Here is a 26,001-nt window from a genome sequence, read left to right as displayed (position 1 = left end):
GATTTTAATGCCTTGGAGAGAGTGCAGAAGAGGTGGTTATTTAACCGGAGGGTCACCACGCCCCAGGCAAGGAGCAAGGTTGAGAAGGCGAGGCCTTCATGAATAACCTCAGCCTGTACGGGAATTGAACCCACGCTGTTGACTTCGCTCTGCATCATGACTCAGCTCTCCAGCCAACTGAGCAGAAAGTTTGTGCCGCATTATAGACAATGCATCAGCAATGCCAACAAATACAACAGATGATGGGCAGGCTGCTCTGGCCGCCGCTTGTGGCATGTTGCTCAACAGCAGGAGAAAGCCCGCCATTGGCCAACGGTGGGATCTTCTGGTCAAGTCATTGACAATGGGATTTACCATACACTCTGTATTTAGCTCATTGGCAAGCACGGTGGCACAGTGGTTAGCACTGCTGCTTCACAGCTCCAGGGTCCCAGGTCACTCTCTGTGCGGAGTCTGCACATCTCCCCATGTCTGCATGGGTTTCCTCCGGGTGCTCCAGTTTACTCCCACTATCCAAAGATTTGCAGGTTAGGTGGACTGGCCATGCTAAATTGCCCCTTAGGGTGGGGTTGCAGGAATAGGGCATGGGATTGGGCCTAGGTGGGGTGCTCTTTTGAGGGGTCTGGATTGGCCAGCTGGCCTCCTTCTGCACTGTAGGGATTCTACGATTCTAAAGTCTCCCACTGGCAATGAGATCTAAAAATTGAAAGTGTGATGATCAGCCTCAATCCTAATAGCATTCATTTCCCTCTTGTATAGTTTCCCCCATCAAAAATTTCCAATAGACTGAACTGAGGAAGAGTATTATATTGATGGATGATCGATCCCATTTCCTGAGGGATTCCACACAGGACAACAGAACGAGCACAACAACAGAAAGTGAATTAACTCAAATTCTTGTAATTTCATTTATTTTCCGAGTGGATCAATAGTTCAGCTTAATTTGGAATGAAGTTAGATACCACCAATTTATCCTTTGGGAGGATCCAGAAGAAGAGGACATCATCTTAAAACGAGAGCCAGTGAAACGTACAGCTAACTGCAATCAGTGAAACATTTTATCCTCACACACAAAACAACTGCTGTCAGAGGCGGTGCCAGCTGGATCAATTGAAGTACAAAGAACCATGAGAACAAAGAAAATTACAGCACAGGAACAGGCCCTTCGGCCCTCCCAGCCTGCGCTGATCCAGATCCTTTATCTAAACCTGTCATCTATTTTCCAAGAATCTACTTCCTTCTGTTCCCCGCCTGTTCATATATCTGTCTAGATGCATCTTAAATGATGCTATCGTGCCCGCCTCTACCACCTCCGCTGGCAAAGCGTTCCAGGCACCCACGCTCTGCGTACAAAGAACAAAGAAAAGTACAGCACAGGAACAGGCCCTTCGGCCCTCCAAGCCCGTGCCGACCATGCTGCCCGACTAAACTACAATCTTCTACACTTCCTGGGTCTGTATCCCTCTATTCCCATCCTATTCATGTATTTGTCAAGATGCCCCTTAAATGTCACTATCGTCCCTCCTTCCACCACCTCCTCCGGTAGTGAGTTCCAGGCACCCACTACCCTCTGTGTAAAAAAACTTGCCTCGTACATCTACTCTAAACCTTGCCCCTCTCACCTTAAACCTATGCCCCCTAGTAATTGACCCCTCTATCCTGGGGAAAAGCCTCTGACTATCCACTCTGTCTATGCCCCTCATAATTTTGTAGATCTCTATCAGGTCGCCCCTCAACCTCCGTCGTTCCAGTGAGAACAAACCGAGTTTATTCAACCGCTCCTCATAGCTAATGCCCTCCATACCAGGCAACATTCTGGTAAATCTCTTCTGCATCCTCTCTAAAGCCTCCACATCCTTCTGGTAGTGTGGCGAACAGAATTGAACACTATACTCCAAGTGTGGCCTAACTAAGGTTCTATACAGCTGCAACATGACTTGCCAATTCTTATACTCAATGCCCCAGCCAATGAAGGCAAGCATGCCGTATGCCTTCTTGACTACCTTCTCCACCTGTGTTGCCCCTTTCAGTGACCTGTGGACCTGTACACCCAGATCTCTCTGACTTTCAATACTCTTGAGGGTTCTACCATTCACTGTATAGTACAAAGAACAAAGAACAAAGAACAAAGAAATGTACAGCACAGGAACAGGCCCTTCGGCCCTCCAAGCCCGTGCCGACCATACTGCCCGACTAAACTACAATCTTCTACACTTCCTGGGTCCGTATCCTTCTATTCCCATCCTATTCATATATTTGTCAAGATGCCCCTTAAATGTCCCTATCGTCCCTGCCTCCACTACCTCCTCCGGTAGCGAGTTCCAGGCACCCACTACCCTCTGCGTAAAAAACTTGCCTCGTACATCTACTCTAAACTTTGCCCCTCTCACCTTAAACCTATGCCCCCTAGTAATTGACCCCTCTACCCTGGGGAAAAGCCTCTGACTATCCACTCTGTCTATGCCCCTCATAATTTTGTATACCTCTATCAGGTCGCCCCTCAACCTCCTTCGTTCCAGTGAGAACAAACCGAGTTTATTCAATCGCTCCTCATAGCTTATGCCCTCCATACCAGGCAACATTCTGGTAAATCTCTTCTGCACCCTCTCTAAAGCCTCCACATCCTTCTGGTAGTGTGGCGACCAGAATTGAACACTATACTCCAAGTGTGGCCTAACTAAGGTTCTATACAGCTGCAACATGACTTGCCAATTCTTATACTCAATGCCCCGGCCAATGAAGGCAAGCATGCCGTATGCCTTCTTGACTACCTTCTCCACCTGTGTAGCCCCTTTCAGTGATCGGTGGACCTGTACTCCTAGATCTCTTTGACTTTCAATACTCTTGAGGGTTCTACCATTCACTGTATATTCCCTACCTGCATTAGCCCTTCCAAAATGCATTACCTCACATTTGTCCAGGTTAAACTCCATCTGCCATCTCTCCGCCCAAGTCTCCAGACAATCTAAATCCTGCTGTATCCTCAGACAGTCCTCATCGCTATCCGCAATTCCACCAACCTTTGTGTCGTCTGCAAACTTACTAATCAGACCAGTTACATTTTCCTCCAAATCATTTATATATACTACAAAGAGCAAAGGTCCCAGCACTGATCCCTGTGGAACACCACTGGTCACAGCCCTCCAATTAGAAAAGCATCCCTCCATTGCTACCCTCTGCCTTCTATGGCCTAGCCAGTTCTGTATCCACCTTGCCAGTTCACCCCTGATCCCGTGTGACTTCACCTTTTGTACTAGTCTACCATGAGGGACCTTGTCAAAGGCCTTACTGAAGTCCATATAGACAACATCTACTGCCCTACCTGCATCAATCATCTTAGTGACCTCCTCGAAAAACTCTATCAAGTTAGTGAGACACGACCTCCCCTTCACAAAACCGTGCTGCCTCTCACTAATACGTCCATTTGCTTCCAAATGGGAGTAGATCCTGTCTCGAAGAATTCTCTCCAGTAATTTCCCTACCACTGAAGTAAGGCTCACCGGCCTGTAGTTCCCGGGATTATCCCTGCCACCCTTCTTAAACAGAGGAACAACATTGGCTATTCTCCAGTCCTCCGGGACATCCCCTGAAGACAGCGAGGATCCAAAGATTTCTGTCAAGGCCTCAGCAATTTCCTCTCCAGCCTCCTTCAGTATTCTGGGGTAGATCCCATCCGGCCCTGGGGACTTATCTACCTTAATATTTTTTAAGACACCCAACACCTCGTCTTTTTGGATCACAATGTGACCCAGGCTATCTACACCCCCTTCTCCAGACTCAACATCTACCAATTCCTTCTCTTTGGTGAATACTGATGCAAAGTATTCATTTAGTACCTCGCCCATTTCCTCTGGCTCCACACATAGATTCCCTTGCCTATCCTTCAGTGGGCCAACCCTTTCCCTGGCTACCCTCTTGCTTTTTATGTAAGTGTAAAAAGCCTTGGGATTTTCCTTAACCCTATTTGCCAATGCCTTTTCATGACCCCTTCTAGCCCTCCTGACTCCTTGCACGCACATCGCCCTTAAACTTTCCCCCTCTCGCCTTGAAATCGTGACCCCTTGTAATTGACACCCCCACTGTTGGAAAAAGCTTGTTGCTATCCACCCTGTCCATACCTCTCATAATTCTGTAGACCTCAATCAGGTCCCCCGTCAACCTCAGGTCTTTCCAACAAAAACAATCCTAATCTACTCAACCTTTCTTCATAGCTAGCACCCTCCATACCAGGCAACATCCTGGTGAACCGCCTCTGAACCCTCTCTAAAGCATCCACATCCTTCTGGTAATGTGGCGACCAGAACTGCACGCAGTATTCCAAATGTGGCCTAACCAAAGTCCTATACAACTGTAACATGACCTGCCGACTCTTGTACTCAATACACCGTCCGATGAAGGCAAGCATGCTGTATGCCTTCTTGACCACTCTGTCGACCTGCGTTGCCACCTTCAGGGTACAATGGACCTGAACTCCCAGATCTCTCTGCACATCAAGTGTGCCAGACTCAGTTCAAAGATTTTTTTGTTAGGTAACGGATGTGGGAGATAAGGACACCAATCTAAGGAGAGATATACTGGCATTGGAAGCAGTCGAGAGAAGGTTCACTAGATTGATCCTGGGTATGAAGAGACTTTCTTATGAGAAAATCTTTGGTGGCTACCACTGCTGCATCACAGAGCCAGGAACCTGGGTTCAATTCCGACCTTGGGTGACTGTCTTGTGTGGAGTTTGCATGTTCTCCCTGTGTTTACATGGGTTTCCTCTGGGTGCTCTGGGTACCTCCTGCAGTCCAAAGATGTGAGACAGTTAGGATTCACAGGGGGCTTGACAGAGTAAATGCTGAGAGGATGTTTCCCCTTGAGAGAGAGTCTAGGCCCAGAGGGCATTATCTAAGAGTAAGAAGTCACCCATTTAAACACCGGGATGAGGGGAATTTTCTTCTCTCAACGACTAGGAATCCATTACCAGAGAGAGCTATAGAGGCTGGGTCGTTGAGTATTTCCAAGGCTGAGGTAGACAGATTTTTAATCAGATTGGGAATCAAAGATTATGGGGATAAGGCGGGAAAGTGGAGTTGAGGATTATCATATCAGATCAGTCATGATGACGGCATAGACTCGATCTGCAGAATGGCCGACTTCTGCCCCAATGCCTTTTGGTCATAAAGGCAGATACAATGAAGGTAAGGTACAGATCAACCATAATTTAATAAAATCTCAGAACAGGCTTGGTAACTGAATGGCATCTTCATAATCCTATTCGGAGAACTAAGTAGAGAATAGTTTATCAGCTGAAATGTGCATCACTTTCCACCTGATGATATATTGAAAATACTTACCAATGAGTTCCAATTCTGCGCTCCATTTCCAATGTCCATTTACAGTAACGGCATAAATCCCTTGGTCACCGACTGTTAAATTGTATAACATCAGAGACCCATTGGTTGCATTAAAATATAAATGAGGTCTGGAGGGGCTGGTTTACCACACTGGACTTAATCGCTGGCTTTTAAAACAGACCAAGGCAGGCCAGCAGCACGGTTCAATTCCCGTACCAGCCTCCCCGAACAGGCGCCGGAATGTGGCGACTAGGGGCTTTTCACAGTAACTTCATTGAAACCTACTGGTGACAATAAGCGATTTTCATTTCAAGTGTTTATTCCTTTCCTCTTTTGGATGATTCGGCACGTAATCGAGAATAATCAGAGAGTTTCTATTGCTGCCATTGTTGAATGTCCAAATAACGTTACTGTATTTAGGATCCAGTAAAACTGAGGAACCACCTCAGGGAGGAGGCGGCCAACGGAGGAGGGCTTTGCAAACACCGGAACGCGATTAACTCAATAACCCCGGGCTAGGGTTTTGCAAACACCGGAACGCGATTAACTCAATAACCCCGGCCTGAGCGCTGACTCAAACACAGAATAAACTAACTAGTTCCAGGGACGTGTAAACTTTCCCAACTCTGTTCCCCGGGCCTCCCCGCCTGGAGGAGCCGATCACTCAATTTGCCGGATTTACATCCTTACCTGCCGCACCGACCGCTCTAAAGGAGAGGCCCAGGTAAAAGCAGCCGAGGAAAAACATGAGAGAAAGTCCCCGGTCCATCCGCAAATCTGCAGCCCCGGGACAGAGAGCCTCCGCCTGGAGACTGGCCGCCGCTCCAAGCACAGCGCCGACACAAACACAAAACACGCCTCCAATCCAGCCCATTGCCACTTCGCAAGTTTTAAAATATAAAATCAAACGATAACCACGCATTTAGATTTTTAAAAATATTAATGGTCTAGATCTTGGGTGCGCAAGGAACAATTTCAAAGTTTACGAATGACACAATACTTTTTTAAACTGCTTTTCTGTGCATGTTGCAGACTGGTGACCATCTTCTGTTGGTAATGCAATTTTAAAAAAAAATTTAGTGTACCCAATTAATTTTTCCAATTAAGGGGCAATTTAGCGTGGCCAATCCACCTACTTTGCACATCTTTGGGTTGTGGGGGCGAAACCCACACAAACACGGGGAGAATGTGCAAACTCCACACAGTGACCCAGAGCCAGGATTGAACCTGGGACCTCAGCTAACCCACTGCGCCACCGTGCTGCCAGGCAGTGCAATTAAAATGGGAAATAAAGAATGGCACTTGTTTAGCTATTTTTTAAAACAACCCTGTTTTAACACAGGCACCCAATCAGACAAAAACAGAGTACAGCAGTAGGATAGCCATATTTCATTATTAAAGTTTGAATATTATTGATCAAGATCGAGTGCATGATATTAATTTTTACAAGTACTTTATATAAATACTATTGTTTTGTCTACTCACTAGTGAATTATTTCAGCTGTACTGCTCCAGCTCATGGACCTTGGCAAGAAAGCAAGTTTGGGGTCTTGAGATGGTTGATCCTGGAACCAGATCATTTTTCAGCACCAGGATGACCGAGTTGGGTTCAGTTTCGGTGGCGGCTATGAGGGAGTAGGTCGCACATTTGGTGGCTCCCGTTTCGGTCGGACTTTTGGACCTTTTCCCCCGACTTTTTTGCGCTTCAGAGTGCGGAGCTGGAAAGCAATAGTACTCGGGCACAGGACCCAGACAGAATTGTATGGACCTAAGAAGCCGGAGGGACCGTAAACAGCAGAAGAAGTGGTCGAGTAAGGGCACGGTGGAGGCTGTGAGAGGGACCAGCATGGCTGGTGTTCAGAGCAAGGTGCCGACAGCCCAGCCCACAATGGAGCAGTTGCTGCAGACTATGCAGGAGGGCTTTTTGGCTCTGAAGCGTGACAACTTGGAGCCACTACAGAAGTTGATTGACCGGATGGAAAAAAGGCTGGATGATCAGGCTAAGAAGCTCCAGCAGTTGGAGAAGTCAGTGGAGGAGCAGGCTGACTTTCAAACGGCAGCGGATCTGGAGATTCAGAGGTTGAGGGGCCAGCAAAAAGTGCTTCTGGAAAGGCTGGAGGACCTAGACAACAGATCTCGCCGGCAGAACATGAGAATCATGGGCCTCCCGGAGGAGGCAGAGGGGCTGGACGCTGCAGCGTATGTGGAGGGTATGTTTCAGAAGTTGCTGGGGAACGAGATGTTCCCGCACCCGCCGGTGGTGGACAGGGCACACAGAGTGCAGGTGAGGCAGCCGCGACGAGGGGGCACCCCACGAGCGATGGTGGTATGCTTTCACAGGTACCTGGACAAGGAACGGGTGCTGCAATGGGCAAAGAGCACACAAAGCTGTATTTGGGACAATACCACCCTGCGTGTTTACCAAGATCTGAGCGCTGAGGTGGCCAGGAGGAGGGGAGGCTACAGGCAGATGAAGGAGATACTGTATAAAAACAAGGCGAAATTCGGGCTGCTTTTTCCGGCGCGACTGTGGGTTACGTACGAGGGTCAGCATCACTATTTCGAGGAACCCGAAGAGGTAATGGACTTCGTTAAGAAGCAAGGGCTGGCCCTGAGCTGAGGATGTTAGAATTTTTAAGGATATGTGGTTTCTCTCCCTTTTTGAGAATTGCCTGCATGTTTGGGTCCGTTTTTTTCGTTTCTTTTTTCGATATTTTTAGGGTGTCGGAAGGTGGTAGTGATGTGGTTTTTTTTGTGTGCTTTTTTCGTGGTTTACCTGAATGTTTCCTGTTTAGGCTCTTTGATTAGCTGGAGTTTGGCTGGGGGAAAATAATAAAGAAAAGAGTTAAAAGGGTTGGGTTAAGATGGATGGTTCAGGGGGAACTTTGTGCAATCTTTTTCTGTGTCTGTATAGGAAGGACTGAGAGTGCCTGTTATTTCTTATCTCTTTTTTTTTCTTGTTTAACTTGAACTGTGCTATTGTGGGGGATGTTTCTGACTTGTATAGAGTGTTTGCTTAAGTAGGGCTGATCTGGGGAAGTGGTGTGGATGGGTCGGGGTCGGGGTGACTGGGAACAATGAGTGGGAGACATGCTGGCACCGAGGCTGGGAGCCCCAGACTAGCTGAGTGGGGCTAGTCAACGGAAGCCAGGTGGGGTGTGTGCATATCGTTAGATTAGAGCAGGGGTTAGGTGATAGGATGGTGTTGCTAGGGGGGGGCGGGGGGGGGGGGGGGAGAGAAGGGAGTCGTTCTGCTGACGGGGATGGGAACTGGGCATGGCAATAGTGAGGAGGTCATGGGTGGAGCCGGTCAGGAGACGGGCCAGATGAGGCGCGACACATGGCTGGGGGTTGGCCAAGGAAAGGGGATGGCTGATCGGCAAAGTGGGGGGTGGGGGGGCGAAGTGCCCCCCAACCAGGCTGATCACCTGGAATGTTAGAGGGTTAAACGGGCCGGTGAAGAGGGCGCGTGTGTTTGCGCATCTGCGGGTTCTGAAGGCGGACATAGTCTTGCTGCAGGAGATGCACCTGAAAGTGGCAGACCAGGTTAGGCTAAGGAAGGGCTGGGTCAGTCAGGTCTTTCATTCGGGGCTGGATTCTAAGACGAGGGGGTTTGCGATCCTGATTAATAAACTAGTACAATTTGAGGCGGAGGGCGCAGTCGTGGATGGGGGTGGCAGGTTCGTTATGGTGAGGGGTAAGCTCGAAGGGGTGAGAGTAGTCCTGGTCAGTGTGTATGTCCCTAATTGGGACAATGTGGATTTTATTAGGAGGATGCTGGGGAGGATCCCCGACTTGGACTCGCGTAAGCTGATCATGGGCGGGGACTTTAATCCAGTCCTGGACCTGAGCCTGGACCGGTCCTGCTCAAGTACGGGCAGGTTGCCAGCGATGGGAAAGGAACTGAGAGGGTTCATGGAGCAAACGGGGGGAGCAGATCCGTGGCGATTTAGCCGGCCGACGGCGAGGGAGTTCTCGTACTACTCCCACATCCACAAGGTGTATTCCCGAATTGACTACTTTATTGTGAGTAGGGACCTGCTGGCCGGAATGGTGAGGGCAGAGTATTCGGCAATTGCCATATCGGACCATGTTCCACACTGGGTAGATCTGTAGTTTTGTAAGGACAGCTTTCAGCGCCCACCATGGAGGCTGGAAGTTGGATTACTCGCGGACGAGGCGGTGTGTGAGAGGCTGAGGAAATGCATGCAGAATTACCTGCAGGTGAACGATACTGGAGAAGTCTCGGCAGCAGTGCTCTGGGAGGCACTGAAGGCAGTGGTGAGAGGGGAGCTGATTTCAATCCGGGCGTACAGGGACAGGACAGGACAGAGGCGGACCGACTGATCAAGGAAATTCTACGGATGGACAGGAGTTACGCGGAATTCCCGAGGCTAGAAGTTACTCAGGAAATGACAGAGGCTGCAGGCCGAATTTGGGGTGCTGTCTACAGGCAAGGTTGTAGAGCAGCTTAGAAAGGTAAAAGGCACGATTTATGAGCATGGGGAGAAGGCCAGCGAATGCTTGCGCAACAACTAAGGAAGAGGGAAGCGGCTAGGGAAATAGGGAGGGTAGTGGATGGGGAGGATAATCTAGTGGGTGACCCGGCAGGGCTGAACAAGGTTTTTAGGGACTTTTAAGGGAAGCTGTACACTTTGGAACCCCCCGGGGGACCGGGGGAGGATGAGGTGATTCCTGGATGGACTGACCTTCCCAAGAGTGGGGAGAGAGTTGGTGGACGGACTGGGGGCCCTGGTCAGGATCGAAGAGGTAAATTGTGCTTAGTGTCCAAAGGGGTTGGGTGGAGTTGCTGGGTTACGGGTATGGGGCGGAGGGGTGGGTTTAAGTGGGGTGCTCTTTCCAAGGGCCGATGTAGCTCGTTGGGCCGAATGGCCTCCTTCTGCACTGCAAATTCTATGTCTATTTACAAAAGGTGGGCACCTGGGTGGTGCCCCTAATGCTATTTACATTTCAGTCAGTTTTTTAATTACTCATTGGCATGAGCTTCAACCTTGGACCGTTCATTTTCCTGTTCTTTTCTCCTCCTTTCGTCTTGCTGCATTTGTTGTCTTCTCCTGTGTTTTCTACCTCGTTTGTGTTCCCACTCTTTTCTCTCTTCTGGTTCCCCTCTATTGTTTCCCCCCTCCCCCCCACCCCCACCCCCCCCCTCCCTCCCTTCTTGGGGATTGGGGTTGTTATTTTGTGGTTGGAGGAGAGGGGGGGGGGGGTTCTAAAAGGTGACATGGGGAGGGTGCCATTGCGGCAAGCAGCTCCTCGTGCTCCCCTACCGCCTCCTCCACCTTCTGGATCGCCTGGCTCTCGGCCTCCAACCACGTCGCCATGGTGTCGATCCCCGCTTTTGTCGGGCCCACCAACCTCGTCCTCCAGGTTCTCCTTCCTCTGCGGGGTGAACTTCTCGTTCAGGAAGCCCATCAGCTGCTGCGTTGATCACTGAGCGTAAACCTGTGGTTATTGCAGATGTGTGTATTTCTTTTGTATGTCTTTTAGTTTTACTTACTTCTAATATGGTAATGAAATGCTTTCAGAGTCGCCAGGTATCAATTGGAGCCGCCACAAGGTTTCAACCGAATATGGATCAAAGAGCCAAACAACCAGTTAGTTAGTTCAAAGTCAATGGTACTTTATTTACGCACAAGTTTAGCTTATTCATGCAAGATAAACACTTTAAGCTAAATTACTCCTAATACTTAACTTCGGTACCCGGCTTAGGTCAGACGAAACAGTTCTTGTCTGGATCTATTGGGTTCAAAGAGGTATCGGCGGTACAGCTAGGATCGTCTGGCTGGTAGCGAGCGTTGAACTTGAACTTGCTTCTGGTGGTACTGCTGCAGGCGGATAGGCCTCAGTGGTTGAGCGCCGGATCCAAGAGAGCGAACATATGGCGGGGTTCCTTTTTATCCTTGGGGGGGGCTTCACGCGCTTTTGGGCGGGCCTTGGACTTGGGTCCGATTAATTGGACAGTTCTCGATCACTGCGTTCGATCTGAGCCAATAAAGGGGCGGGTGCCTTGATGGCTGGGCGTGTCCTGAGCGGTCATTGACCTTGCTTGTTTGTGCCTGAGTAGCGCTGAAATGTTTGGAACTGTATCGGATACCTGAGCACTAGTTTTTTGACTTGCGGAGATGGGCCATCCATATGTAAATCGGCCAAGAGTTTCGATGCTGTCTGTTTTCTGTGTTCCCAAATATACATTCAGGCTCTGTGCCTGCCTGTAACTTCACATTGTCCATTTTACCCATTAGGCTTTGCAAGTGTCCATTTTACTTGTTGTAAGTGGCCATCCCAGATGGCTACACTCCCTCCTCTTGATCCTCAACACGAAGCATGATGGATCACATTACTGAGTCTTCTTTGTTCTTTGCCTAAGTCGGGCACCCGCAATCATGGTCAGGTTCTATCCTACTCTGTCCATTTTCCTAAATTTATTTATATACATCACATACTTATAAAATTCTAAGGGCGGCACTATAACATTTAATCATCCATTTAATTTCTTTCTCCAAACAGGGGCACCTCTAACTATCTTTATCAAAACTACACTCATGCTGCTAGCCAATAACAAAATAACTTATAGTACAGTACGAAAATATATAATGGCAGCATGACATTTCTTCCTAACCTTAATGTTGATTGCAGCAAAATCAAATTTTTTTATTAAACGAACAACCCAAAATGATCAGTGCACTTTATTCATTCAGAAAGAGTGGGGGGTTTGTTGAAGTCCAAAAATAGGGGTCTAAGTGTGTATACTGGGTTGCGGGAGGCTCTCCTTCACCATTTCCGAAGTCTCAGTGTCTGGATGACACTGCAAAGTATCGCTATAACTAATAGGGCTTCTACTGTGTATGAAAGTGAATACCATTTTATGAGGTTGTCACAAAAGGTTGGTGTATCAGTGGCTGTTTCTATGTGTGGTGTAGTATCTGGGTGCGGCGTGTAGTCATAGGTGGATATGTTTGGGGCATGTGTGGTGAGGGGTAGGGGGGACGCTGTCGTGCGCAACTGTAGTGATCCAACGGTGATCAAGATGTAGGTCATCAGGTCCATTTTCAATTTCTCTTTGTCTTCCTCTGTATTCTGGCAAGTTCGATTGTTCCTGTAAGCACAAGCATAATATCTGTTATTATCTTGCTATTTAATATCTCATATGTCTGTCTGTTTCTCCTTTAATCATCAATTCCCCATTAGAATTTTTCACCATGTGTGACTCCCTCATTTTTTTTTAAACCAGCTGTTTGGGAGATAAGACATCACAAAAAGAAAATGCTGTCATGGTGCGATGCGCTGAGTGGACAGAGAATGTGTCCTTCCAGCAGCCAATGTGTTCCAACCAAGTGTGTTGGACATGTAAATAGCAGGTGGGGATAGCGACCGAAGGGTCGCTGGAAAGCAAACAAAAAGTGTGGCAAAGGGCATTCTTTAAACCACATACGAAAAGAACATGTGAAAGAGGTTTGAATTGGATTTGCCGAATGGGGTGCGTATGGGCAAGAATGGGTGGAATCCCCGGGTAGGGTGGTGACCAGTGCCGTATCTGCACGACCCGAGCTTAGCTGACCAGATGGGGGTCTTCAGGCAGGGCGGGGATTAGTGCCATTACTCCATTGCCGGGGTGACCTGACAAAACGGGAAGAATTTGTGTTTCTGGTGACAAACTTGTTCCTCTAATGGTGTTTGTGTCGAGAAACCTGTTCCTCTAATTGCGTGTCGAATCAGAAGATGAGTTATGACTGCATAAAACCGGTGTCTGCTGACAAACTTGTCCCTTTAACTGCCATGTGGCGTCAAAAGAGACCCCTTGATCTCGTTTTCGATCCGGATCAGGCTTCGTTTGGATCAAGGACCCTGTAATTTGATTTTGGTACCAGGAATTTTTTTTCAGCACTCTTTGCCAGGGGCACAGTATACTGACGCTATGGGACAGAGTTTAGACAAAACAGGGGGCAACTATCCTTTGCTTTTTATGTGTTCTGAGACCCCTACTAAAGAACGTAATTTCCGACGATTGTCTGCTGCACTAAATAGTAAATTGGGTATAGATATTTGGCCACTAGGCGGCACATGGAGCTTGGAAAATTGCACTGCAGCAGAAAAGGCTATTTGGACAAAAAATGCAGGTTCCAAGTGGAAAACTTTAATTTCAGAATGGAAAAAAGAGTCAACTAGGCACCACGAACAATCGCTATTAATGAGTTGGAGGGATAACGCCCATAGAACAGGGATTGATGAGTGTGTGGACGGGAAATCAAAGGATTGGGAAACTTTAAAATTGGAATGTGAACTTTGGGATAGGAAGCATCATGAGATGAAATGACAGGGCAGCAATAAGAAAGTGTCGAGTAATAGGCAGGTTGGCCTAGTCCATCATATTAAACAACAGGAGGATCCTCCCAATTGCCCTGGCATGCTGATGTTTCCCTATTCAGGCGATACGGAGGAAGGGGAGGAGTTGGCCCCCAGACCTTCCCTTTATCCACCGCTCCCCGCTGCTTCATTGCCACCGTCCCGAGTCCAGCCTCCCCCTTATGATCCCGCTGCCACGGATTTCCCCGCTGCCGCTGATCCCGTGGCATCACACACCCGGTCACAAACACAACCCCTGAATATGGAACAGCCCTTCACCTCTGTCAATCAGGCTCTTCTTGATTTATCCCGCTAACCTAAGGAAGCGGAGACCTTCCCGCGACCACCCCCCCCCCCGGCAAATTATCCCATTAGGAATGTCATCAACCCCCACGCTGCTGCTAATGACGATCAATTCATTGAGGTGTGGCAGGCCGTTAAGCCCCAGGAACTATGTTTGATCATGGCCCACTAAAGTTCATAAAGGCCAACGGCAGGTCAAATTTTTGGGTGTCCTAATAAGTGCTACTGATTGGTCCCTTACTCAGGAACGTATTAATCCTATACTGCAGACCCCATTTCCTACCTCGCCCAAGCAGGTGCGAGCCTTTTTAGGATTGGTGAGCTTTTGCAGACAATGGATTCCGAATGTTACTGTCCATACTAAAGAACTAACTCCTTACTCCTCTCAAGATGCTACTCTTAAGTTCGAACTACCTGATTCAGCAAAGCAATCTTTTGTTACTCTCAAGGACACCCTGGCTACCACCCCAGCGCTAGGACGACCTATGTATGACAGACCCTTTCAGTTGTACATTAATGTTCTTGATGAATGTGCCACTGGTGTTCTGACACAAGAGCACGGTGACCGGCGTTGCACGGCCGCCTACTATTCTACTAAATTGGATCCTGTAGCTTGCGGTCTACCTCCCTTCACCCAAATTCTTACGCCTGTCCATTTGTTAGTGCAGGCGGCCTCTAATCTGACCCTTCACCAGCCAGTACAAGTGCACTCTATTGTGGCTCTCCTAACATCTCTGCAAACCCAGCATCTGACTCAAGCCCGCTTGAAATAGGTTTCACCATTGCCGAACCCCTACCTCTCTTTTCATTACTATTCTACCTTAAATCCTGCTGTGTTCCTCGAGCAGCCCCCCGATAACCTTGCTGACCCACCGCATGATTGTTTGCTTAGGAATCACTTCCTTACTGCGCCTCGCCCGGATTTAACGGACCGGCCTATTGATAATCCAGATCTCATTTTTTATGTTGATGGCAGTTCCTCCATTTCTCTCACTGGCATCCCACAGTCGGGATATGCCGTTGTAACAGACACTGAAGTTCGGGGGAAGCAGCTGCCTTCCAGACCCCTGTCTCTGCACAAAAAGCTGAGCTATTCGCCCTTACTCGAGCATGTATTTTGCCCGCAGATAAAAGTGCAAACGTTTACACCGATTCTAGTTGTGCCTTTGGCGTGACCCACGGTTTTGGCCACCTCTGGCAACAACGAGGCTTTCTCACCTCTGCGGGAGCTCTCATTCAAAACGCTCTTTGGGTTAAAAATCTCCTTGATGCGATTCAGCTTCCTCGTCAATTAGCAATTATCAAATGTGCTGCGCACACGAAGGGAGACACTCTTGTTCGATTAGGGAATGCCCATGCTGATTCAGCTGCTAAGGCGGCGGCTGCATCGGCCTCTTTGATTGTTCCCAGTGGGGCTAATCAGGCTCTAAATCAGGTACCTGCAGGAGGAACGAAGGGCATGCCAGGGATAACTGAGGTTCAAAAATTACAGAGGGACGCCTCTGATTCTGAGCGCGCACTATGGAAGTCAATGGTGTGTTCGCACTCATTGACACGGGACCTCTGGCTTACTTCAGTTGGTCAAATTTGCATTCCGAATTCTTTCAATTGCCGGTACTTATTGATTATTTGCATTCTTGTACCCATCTTGGCAAAGAGGGAATGGTACAGCTACTCCTGAAAACTTGGTGGCACCCAGATTTGAATACAGCAGCGCAAACGCGGCTGGATCGATGCCTTATTTGCATGAAACATAATAAGGGTAAAGGCATTAAATGCCCTCCAGGAACCACTCCCTTGCCAGATGGCCCTTTTGCCTGTATACAGCTTGATTTTATTGAATTACAGTGCTATAAATATTGTTTAGTAATAATCAATGTGTTTAGTAAATGGATTCCCCACAATGAAATGTACTGCACATATGGTGGTGAAATTGTTGTTAACAGAAGTTATTCCTCGTTTTGGGGTACCCAAAATGGTGAGCTCAGATAATGGACCACATTTTGTGGCTCGGATCAATACTGAATTGTGCGAAGCACTCGTAATTAAACAGCAACTCACTGCGCGTATCACCCGCAGGCAGCAGGAATTGTGGAAAGAGTCAACGGGACTTTAAAAGAAAAATTATCTAAATTGACTGAAGAAACTGGGTTAAATTGGCTAAAGGTATTACCCTTGGCACTGTTTCGCATGCGGGTGACTCCACATTCGCAGACCGGACTGTCAGCTGCAGAGGTAGTCTATGGTCGGCCAATGAGGACTCCCTGGGATGCCCATGAAAAACCTCTGGAGGGAGTAGACCTCCATGTGATGGGGGAACAGATGCAGAATTATTTGAAGCAATTAACACTTTCTTTGAAGTTTCTCCACTCACAGGTGAAACAGGCACATCTCCCAGTAACGGCAGGGACAGCCATCCCTCGATATCCAGTGACCGAACCCGGAGACTACGTATTGGTGAAGAACTGGGATAGAACGAAACTAGGACAACGCTGGAGCGGACCTTTTCAAGTACTACTGACCACACCGACTTCCATCAAGCTTGAAGGACGTTCAAGTTGGATACATCTATCCAATTGCAAGAAGATAGTCTCCAACCCAGACACGAACACAGGATGAAGATCTTCATTATAGTTTTTGGACTCTCTGGACTATTTGGCCTTAATGGCCACTCGGTAGTAAAACAAATGAACTACCTGGAAACTGCATGGCAATACTTATTTATATATGTCATATCTTTATGCTGAAAAATTGAATGTAAGCAAGTGTTGGGTTTGTACCTACATCCCTGTCCATTTGAGGGAAGGAATACCTCTCCAATCCCTCCCTTTCCATATCGCAGAAACCGTTGAATGGATTTTACGAAAAAATCGCACAGGGAGCAGGGGCGATAGGGGAGATATGCAAATATGGAAATCTGCTGCTATGACATGACTAGGTTTTCGGCTTGGTATCAGCCTGCTTATTATCATGCCTTGATTCCACCTTCCCTTACCGTCCACTCGAATAATGTTCAAGGTTCCAAGTGTTTTAGTAAATCAGGGAAAGGAAAGTTGATGGGGCAAAGTAGGTGCACCCTTACAGTTGACTGGCAAGGACCGGTACCAGGCATATCCAACAAGGGCATGTTTAACTGTGATTGGTCCAATGTATGGAATATAATCTCTAATAGTTCATGGGGACAGACATCCCCAATCCCCTGGATGACATTAGCTGATGATTTTACAGCCTATAATGGAACATATTTCATATGTGGCACTAAAGCATATCCATGGCTCCCCATTGATTGGACAGGATCCTGCTTTCTAGGATATGTCGTACCCCAAATGCGTTACCTACCCTCACTTAAGCACTACCCCTCGCGAGCCAAAAGGACTATTTCTAAAACGGAAACAGTTCTTTCCCTTGTATGGAACAGGCAAGGCATCCGACGAACTGATCCACATGGCCTCAGCATTGGAACAACTGGCGAACGTAACGGCAGCAAAAGCCAGGAAAACTGGACAGGCACTAGTCGAGGTCTCAGCTGAGCTAGTTGCTGACCGGACCGTGGCATTACAAAATCGACTGGCTTTGGATTATCTGTTAGCCTCGCAGGGAGGAACGTGCGCTCTTGTAGGTCAGGAATGCTGTACTTATATTCCAGATGGCTCTGAAAATATCACCAGCCTGGCCGACCACATTAAGAGACAGGCTGATCAAATTCAAGAGATTGGCAGTGAATTTCATGACTATAACCCGCCAGGTTGGTTAGGATGGTTGGGTCATAGGTTATTTGATTGGATCTTTAATGCCGTCATGCTGCTACTACTAATGCTACTAGGAATAGGATTGCTTGGTTGCTTGTATAAATGAATTTTCAATCGAGTCATGGATATCCCTATTTAACTAGTTGTCATGATATGACAAAAGAAGGGAATGTGAAGTTGTACGAATTAAGAAATGGCATGATGGGAAAATTGGTCAACTACTTGGTACAATGTAAGAAAAGCTGACCAAGCTATTCCAATATGTCAGACCCCTGGAAGACCTGATAAGGCTGACTCCGCATAATTTAAAGCATGAATAAGATCAGAGAAGGTCAAGCTTTTCCAAAATGTCTGACCTCTGTAAATTCTGATAAGGTTAACTCCTCATGACCCAGGGCTGTATGAGAAAGACAAGATAAGGTCAGGAATGAAGGAGTCACCGACCTTTTAATGTTCTATCAAAGGACAAGATAGGGTATGAGTGATGAGACAAAGAGTCCTTGAGGTCAGCAGGTTGTGCCTGTTTTATGACATTGCTTATGTTTCTACCTCTGATCGAATTCCTGACTAAGCTGTAGTCACACAATCTTGATAATGATAATGTATAAATACTGAACTGATTTTCTGTAAAAGTGCGGAGTTGAGGAGAAATCAGTGGTAGGTAATAACTACTCTCTGAACTCAAGTTTCAGCCAATACTGCATGCAGTCTTTTCGTAAATAAAGACTTGTTATTTTGTCATAATGAACTTTGTTGAGTCTTTCTACCACAGTCAAGAAGCAGGAAAATGTTGAGTTCTACACGCGAAACCCACTTTGGCCCAAGATCACACTGTTGACGCAATATTATGCTGGGTGACCAATTAGGCCTTCTCAGTGTGTAACATGTCGGCCGATGGTCCTCTCTACCACCACTCATGGATGCATGACTCCTGTTGAATGGCTCCTCTATCTCAGTTTTTGGGTGGCGGACTGGGGTCACAAGCCCCTTCCTCTCGGATGGCCCTCGTCACCCAGGAGCCACCCATCCAATCTTGCAGAAGCCACAAACATCCTTGGTACCTGGGAGTGTGCAAGATTCTATTTGAAGAGCTATCATTGCAAAGAGAATGTCACTGTGTCCCTGAAGAGGTGTAAGCTCCTGTGACACTAGACCTCAAGACATTTGCAGGTAGCTACTGCACTGCTTGTATAATCTTCAAATCCCACGTAGGCAGATGAAATGTGAATTCAATACAAACCTGGAATTAAGAGCTTAATGATGACCATAGAACCATGTTCGATTGTTGTAAAAGCAACAAATGCCCTTTTGGAATCTACCACCCTTCTTACAGGGTCTGGTGAGTCTACATTTACAGAAATTCTCCCCCCCCCCACCCCCCCAAAAAAAGTCATTCAGTTCAAGGATAATGAGAGATGGGCAACGAATGTTGGTCCAGCCAATAGCACCCACATCCCATGGTTGAACATTTTCTTTTCATTCAACACTCCCCACCCCCTCATCTGGTCACCCAGCCTCCCACTCCTCAATCACTGACCAAAAAGCTACTGGCTCAGTGGGCTAGACAGCTGGTTTGTAATGCAGAACAAGGCCAGCAGCGCAGGTTCAATTCCTGGACCAGCTTACCCGAACTGGCGCCAGAATGTGACGACTAGAGGCTTTTCACATTAGCTTCATACTTGTGACAATAAAAGATTATTATTATTAATAAATTCCTTCCCTCTTAATCTACCCTGTAGGCTAGTCAAGCCCATTGTGCCCCACACCCAAACCTCTGGTCAAAGCTTACCCCTCCAAAAAGTTACCCCAAACTCTGATCAAATCTGAAACCCACCCCCGGACAGGGGTGGCCTCTTCGGCGCTGGGCGGTGAACCACAACCTGTGGGATAGACAGAGGGAGCCATAAGTGTAGAAAATGTCCCAGCTGTTTTACAGGTGGTTCATACCGTAAAAGTCCACCCAGAGCCTCCTATCCAACCAAAAGCTTGATCTGACTTTTTAAAAGCTCCTGGGGTGGGGGAGGAGAGGAGGGGGAGGTGCAGGCCTGGGGACCAACTACTAATAGTGGAAGAATTAAAATTGGGAATACGCAAGGGGAAGGCAGGTAATTCTGGGTTTTTCTGAGGACAATGAACCTGGATTAAAGATTCTCATCTTCAGGGGACTTCCAAGTCCAAACAAGAACACTAAAGTTAACTTTCCCATCTACTTTAAACCACAGAAGGTCAGGTGATTAAAACTCGCTGGTGTTACATCAGCTCAAAACTTAAATAGCAAAACAGCCATTACGCTGCTCTCACATCTCTCTGTCCCATTTTAACCTCGTTTCCCCAGTCAGTTCCTCACCTTCACCACCAAGACGGTGGTCCTGGAAAAGCTGGAAGAGATGAAGGGGCAGAGCCCAAAAGGCCAATCGACACATCGTCCAGTCAAGAGGAATTCGCTCAGATGAAAGTCGAGGTGAACCAGAAGCGCGGCGGCAGGCGCTTCAGCTCCACATCTGCATGTTCAACTCAGTAACCTCCCCCACCACCCGGCCGTGCTCAGACCCGCCCCCTTCTCTCAGTTCACACAAGTGCAACAGGAAAACCCCTGATTTTTTTTTTTGAAGCAATTTTCCAATTCACCCCAGAGCCGGTGGAGTAAAGCATTTCTCCAATGGCAGGGCCGAGGGAACAGGATCAGCAGCTAGCTTCGTGCGTTTGACTTCAGTCAACAGCACAGAAAAGAGGCCCTTCGGCCCTTCCTGTCTGCTGGCCATCAAGCGCCTAAAATAATAATAATAATCACTTATTGTCACAAGTAGGCTTCGGTGAAGTTACTGTGAAAAGCCCCCTGTCGCTACATTCCGGCGCGTGTTCGGGGAGGCCGGTACGGGAATTGAACCTGCGCTGTTGGCCTTGTTCAGCATTACAAGCCAGCTGTTTAGCCCAATCCCATTTTCCAGCACTTGGTCCGAAGGCTTGTGTCAGCTCTGGCGTTTCCCTCTGGGTGAAATGGTTTTCCTCGAATCCCATTTTCCTTTGTGCCAGGTATGACTCCAACCAACGGAGAGTTTTGTCCTGATTTCCATTGACACCAGTTTTGCTGAGGCTCCTTGATGCCATACTCGGTCAAATGCTGCCTTGATGTCAAGGGCAGTCACTCTCGCCTCACCTCTGGCATTCAGCTCTTTGTCCATGTTTGAACCAAGGCTGTAATGAGGTCAGGAGCTGAGTGACCCTGGCAGAACCCAAACTGAGCGTCCATGAGCAAGTTATTGCTAAAGTAAGTGCCACTTGATAGCACTGTTGAGGACTCCTTCCCTCTGCTGATGATGATCAGTAGACTGATAGGGCACTCATTGGCTGGGTTGCATTTGTCCTGCTTCTTGTGTGCAGGACACACCTAGACAACTTTCCACATTGCTGTGTAGATGTCACTTTTGTAGCCATAGTAGAACAGTTTGGTTAGGGGTGCGGCCAGTTCTGGAGAACAGGTTTTCAGTACTATTGCTGGGATATTGTCAGGGCTCATAGCCTTTGCAGTATCCAGTGCCTTCAGCCATTTCTGGGTATCACATGGAGTGAATCATATTGGCTGAAGACTGACATCTGTGATGCTGGGGACCTCCGGAGGAGACTGAGATGGATCACCCACTTGGCACTTCTGGCTGAAGATTGTTGCGAATGCCTCAGCCTCGTCTTTTGCACATATGTGCTGAGCTCCTCCATCATTGAGGATGGGGATATTAGTGGAGCCTTCTCCTCCAGTGAGTTGTTTAATTGTGCACCACATTGATGGCTGGATGTTGCAGGATTGTATAGTGGCGTGGTGGTATTGTTGCTGGGCTAATAATCCTGAGACCCAGGATAATGATCTGGGGACCTGGATTTGAATCTCACCACAGCAGGTGGTGGAATTTAAACTCAATTAAATATCTGGAATGAAAAGTCTAATGATGATCATGAAACCATTGTCGATTATCGTAAAACCCCATCTGGTTCACTAATGGCCTTTAGGGAAGCAAATCCTTACCTGGTCTGGCCTACATGTGACTCCATTCTCAATGGCTTCATAAGTCGTTCAGTTGTATTTAACTGCTACGAATGCTAGCCTTTATATCTCAATGATTGGAGTGCACAAACACAGAAGTTCTGCTGTAGCTATACAAAACCCTGGTTAGGCCCCACTTGTGAGCAGTTCTGGGCACTGCACCTTAGGAAGGATATTTTTGCCTTGGAGGGAGTGCAACGTGGGGCGTACAAAAATGAGACCTGGACTATGTGGATTAAGTTACGAGGGGAGATTACACAAATTAGGCCTGTTTTCGCTATAATTTAGAAGGTTATAATTTAGAGGACATTACCAGTGCGGTAGATAACGGGGAGCCAATGGAGGTGATATATCTGGATTTCCAGAAAGCCTTTGACAAGGTGCCACACAAATGGTTGCTGCATAAGATAAAGATGCATGGCATTAAGGGTAAAGTAGTAGCATGGATAGAGGATTGGTTAATTAATAGAAAGCAAAGAGTGGGGATTAATGGGTGTTTCTCTGGTTTGCAATCAGTAGCTAGTGGTGTCCCTCAGGGATCAGTGTTGGGCCCACAATTGTTCACAATTTTGCATAGATGATTTGGAGTTGGGGACCAAGGGCAATGTGTCCAAGTTTGCAGACGACACTAAGATGAGTGATAAAGCAAAAAGTGCAGAGGATACTGGAAGTCTGCAGAGGGATTTGGATAGACTAAGTGAATGGGCTAGGGTCTGGCAGATGGAATACAATGTTGACAAATGTGAGGTTATCCATTTTGGTAGGAATAACAGCAAAAGGGATTATTATTTAAATGATAAAATATTAAAACATGCTGCAGTGCAGAGAGACCTGGGTGTGCATGAGTCGCAAAAAGTTGGTTTACAGGTGCAACAGGTGATTAAGAAGGCAAATGGAATTTTGTCCTTCATTGCTAGAGGGATGGAGTTTAAGGCTAGGGAGGTTCTGCTGCAATTGTATAAGGTGTTAGTGAGGCCACACCTGGAGTATTGTGTTCAGTTTTGGTCTCCTTACTTGAGAAAGGACGTACTGGCACTGGAGGGTGTGCAGAGGAGATTCACTAGGTTAATCCCAGAGCTGAAGGGGTTGGATTACGAGGAGAGGTTGAGTAGACTGGGACTGTACTCATTGGAATTTAGAAGGATGAGGGGGATCTTATAGAAACATATAAAATTATATGAAGGGAATAGATAGGATAGATGCGGGCAGGTTGTTTCCACTGGTGGGTGAAAGCAGAACTAGGGGGCATAGCCTCAAAATAAGGGGAAGTAGATTTAGGACCGAGTTTAGGAACTTCTTCACCCAAAGGGTTGTGAATCTATGGAATTCCTTGCCCAGTGAAGCAGTAGAGGCTCATTCATTAAATGTTTTTAAGATAAAGACAGATAGTTTTTGAAGAATAAAGGGATTAAGGGTTATGGTGTTCGAGCCGGAAAGTGGAGCTGAGTCCACAAAAGATCAGCCATGATCTCATTGAATGGCGGAGCAGGCTCGAGGGGCCAGATGGCCTACTCCTGCTCCTAGTTCGTATGTTCTTATGTTCTTATGTTAAGGGATTATATTAACAGGGGAAAACAGGGTAGATAAAGATAAACTATTTCCACAGGCTGGAGATTCTAAAACTAGGGTGCATAGTCTAAAGATTAGTGCTAGACCGTTCAGGAGAGATGTTAGGAAGCACGTCTTCACTCAAAGGGTGGTAGAGGTTTGGAACTCTCGCCCACAAACAGCAGTTGAAGCGAGATCAGTTGTTAATTTGAAATCTGACATAATTGGATTTTTGTGAAGCAAAGATATTAATAATATTAGTGTCACAAGTAGGCTTACATTAACACTGCAATGAAGTTACTGTGAAAATCCCCTAGTCGCCACACTCCGGCGCCTGTTTGGGTTCACGGAGGGAGAATTCAGAATGTCCAATTCACTCCACAGCACGTCTTTCAGGACTTGTGGGAGGAAACCGGAGCACCCAATTTGAAAATTAGCATCAGAGCCTCTACAATCTCCTCCCTTGCCTCATACAGCAGCCTAGGATACATCTCATCTGGGCCTGGGGATTTATCCACTTTTGAACCCCCGAACAACTCCTCCCTCTTGATGCTAATCTGTTCAATTATATCACAGTCCCAAACAAAAAAAGAAAATACTGAACAATCTCAACAGAGCTGACAGCATCTATGGAGAGGGAAGAGAGCTAACATTTTGAGTCTGGATGACTCTTTGTCGAAGCTAAGGAGAACTGGAAATAGGGTGCGGTTTATACTGTTGTGCAGGGATGGGAGGGGGAGAGTGCATGGAGCAGTGGGGCTGGATAGAGGGTCATCAGTCGGTGGAGACTGACAAAGATATGGAGAAAAAGACAAAGTGAATGTAAGTGGTGGTGATCAAGGCTAAGAAGGGCGCTGATAGAGACACATTAAGAGATCAGAATGTGTTAATGGCAAAACAAAGGTAAGCAGCGTGTCAAAGGGGAACTGGGAGGGCGGCACAGTGACGTGATGGTTAGCATTGCTGCCTCACGGCACCGAGGTCCCAGGTTCGATCCCAGCTCTGGGTCACTGTCCGTGTGGACATTGCACATTCTCCCCTCGGCCACAGTGGCACTAACCTACCTCCCCACTCCCGCACACATCGGAAAGAGCACAGAGGCAGCGTCCATCGGTGATAAAAAGTGTATAATTTGTACAGTTATATACATATGCCCTAGCCTCTATAACTGAACTGTGCCCTGCACCCGTGCCAACTTACTCGTGTCTAGCCTTATGGGCCCTGTCACTACGACTACAGCTCAGCAGGAGTGGAGGTGGACTGCTGAGACTCCTGCCCTGTGACGAGGGTACCCGTTGGCACACGTCTCCTGGGGCGGCCCAGCCTGGATGTGTGCCACCCCGCTCTGCCCGCTGCCCCAGGGATGGTAGTGAGGGGGTAGTCCGAGGCAGTGCGGTGTTCCAGGACCTCCCCTGCAGGAGTCACCGGTTCTGTCCTCAGCACCTCCTCCCTTGGGGTGCCCCCGGGCTTCTCCATGAAATGGGGGTGCGAGCGGAACCCTCCCCAAGGCACCCCCGACATCTGGTGCTGCCAGTCTTGGAGTCCCGCTATGGCATCGACAAGGGTCTGGACATTATCGGCTATGGAGCCCAGGGAGTGGGCCATCCTTGACTGGCATCATGCAGCTCCGTCTGGGACTGCGCCACCTTCCTCAGTGACTGCGCCATCTCCCTCTGGGTCTGTGCGACGCCGGTCAGCGCTTGGGCAATGGCGTGGATGCTCTCAGCCATGGTCTGCTGTGACTGGGCCACAGTGAGGAGTGCTGCCGCAATCTGCACATGGCTCTGGCACATGGCTGCCTGTGATTGGGCAGCCTTGTCCAGGGCCATGGCCCCTGAATGCACAGAAAGCACCATGCCTATCATAACTTGGTCCATGTCCGACACCTTCACCCCCATTGCCTCCACCGCGGACGCCACCCGTGCGGTTTCGGCCTGGGTGGCACCCATGACCGGCACCACTCCCTGCTCCTGCACGCGGCTGGACTCCTCGACCTGCCTCTGCAGGTGCTGCAAGCCGGCCGTCATCACATTGTCCGGTCCCTGGGTCGCTGACTGCATCGGGTCTATGGGTGGGAGTGGGGATTCCTGGAACCCGGGTCCCGTCTGGGCAGATGCTGGATGCTGGGGCCGGGCTGCCCTCCGACCATCCGGCCCCTCAACTGCTCCTACCTCCACCTGCTGTACCAGATCGGCTGTGTGGTGCACACCAGTTTGTGTCCCAGGAGCCTCCTCACTAAAGATCCCAACCGAGGTGATAGCCCCTGCGATGGTGGAGGATGTACCTGATAGCAGTGAGGGAAGAATCTAACGTCATGTCATCATCGGACCCGAAGTCCGGCATCTCCTGTGCCCTTGTGTGCTGTCCGTTGGATCCCTCAGTGTCCATCCCGTGTGGTTGTATGCTGTGTGTCCGTCACCTCTGTTTCTGTCCTCTCTGTTTCTGGCCCCCGTGTAGGTGTGTCCTGTGTGGGTGTGTCCTGTGTGGTTGTGGCCAGTGTAGATGTGTCCTGTATAAGTGTGTGCTGTGTGGTTGTGCCTTGTGTAGGTGTGTCCTGTGCGGTTGTGCCCGGTGTAGGTGTGTCCTGTGTGGTTCCGTCCTGTGTGGTTGTGTCCTGTGTAGATGTGTCCTGTGTAGATGTGTCCTGTGTAGATGTGTCCTG

At 48.1% G+C, this 26,001-nt stretch overlaps 2 long non-coding RNA genes across 3 annotated transcripts in view; both read right to left on the bottom strand.

Moving 5' to 3' along the window:
* Positions 1-6,178, bottom strand: part of LOC140390333 (uncharacterized) — a 31,565-nt gene extending 25,387 nt beyond the window's left edge. Inside the window, exon 1 of one of the 2 annotated variants that reach the window (XR_011934616.1) lies at positions 6,030-6,178. This is a non-coding gene — a long non-coding RNA (uncharacterized lncRNA). Of the gene's footprint in view, positions 1-5,339; positions 5,841-6,029 lie in introns of those variants that run through there. The other variant, XR_011934617.1, reaches the window with a different exon arrangement.
* Positions 6,179-10,955: 4,777 nt separating this feature from the next.
* On the bottom strand, positions 10,956-20,262 carry LOC140389411 (uncharacterized). Its single transcript, XR_011934387.1, has 2 exons — positions 20,103-20,262; positions 10,956-12,456 (listed from the first exon to the last, which is right to left on the bottom strand). It is a non-coding gene; the product is annotated as an uncharacterized lncRNA (long non-coding RNA).
* Positions 20,263-26,001: the final 5,739 nt, after the last annotated feature.

Source organism: Scyliorhinus torazame, chromosome 14, assembly GCF_047496885.1.
Source record: "Scyliorhinus torazame isolate Kashiwa2021f chromosome 14, sScyTor2.1, whole genome shotgun sequence".
NCBI lineage: Eukaryota > Metazoa > Chordata > Chondrichthyes > Carcharhiniformes > Scyliorhinidae > Scyliorhinus > Scyliorhinus torazame.
Note: the sequence above shows the minus strand (reverse complement) of the source record. Positions and strands in the feature narration are given on the sequence as shown.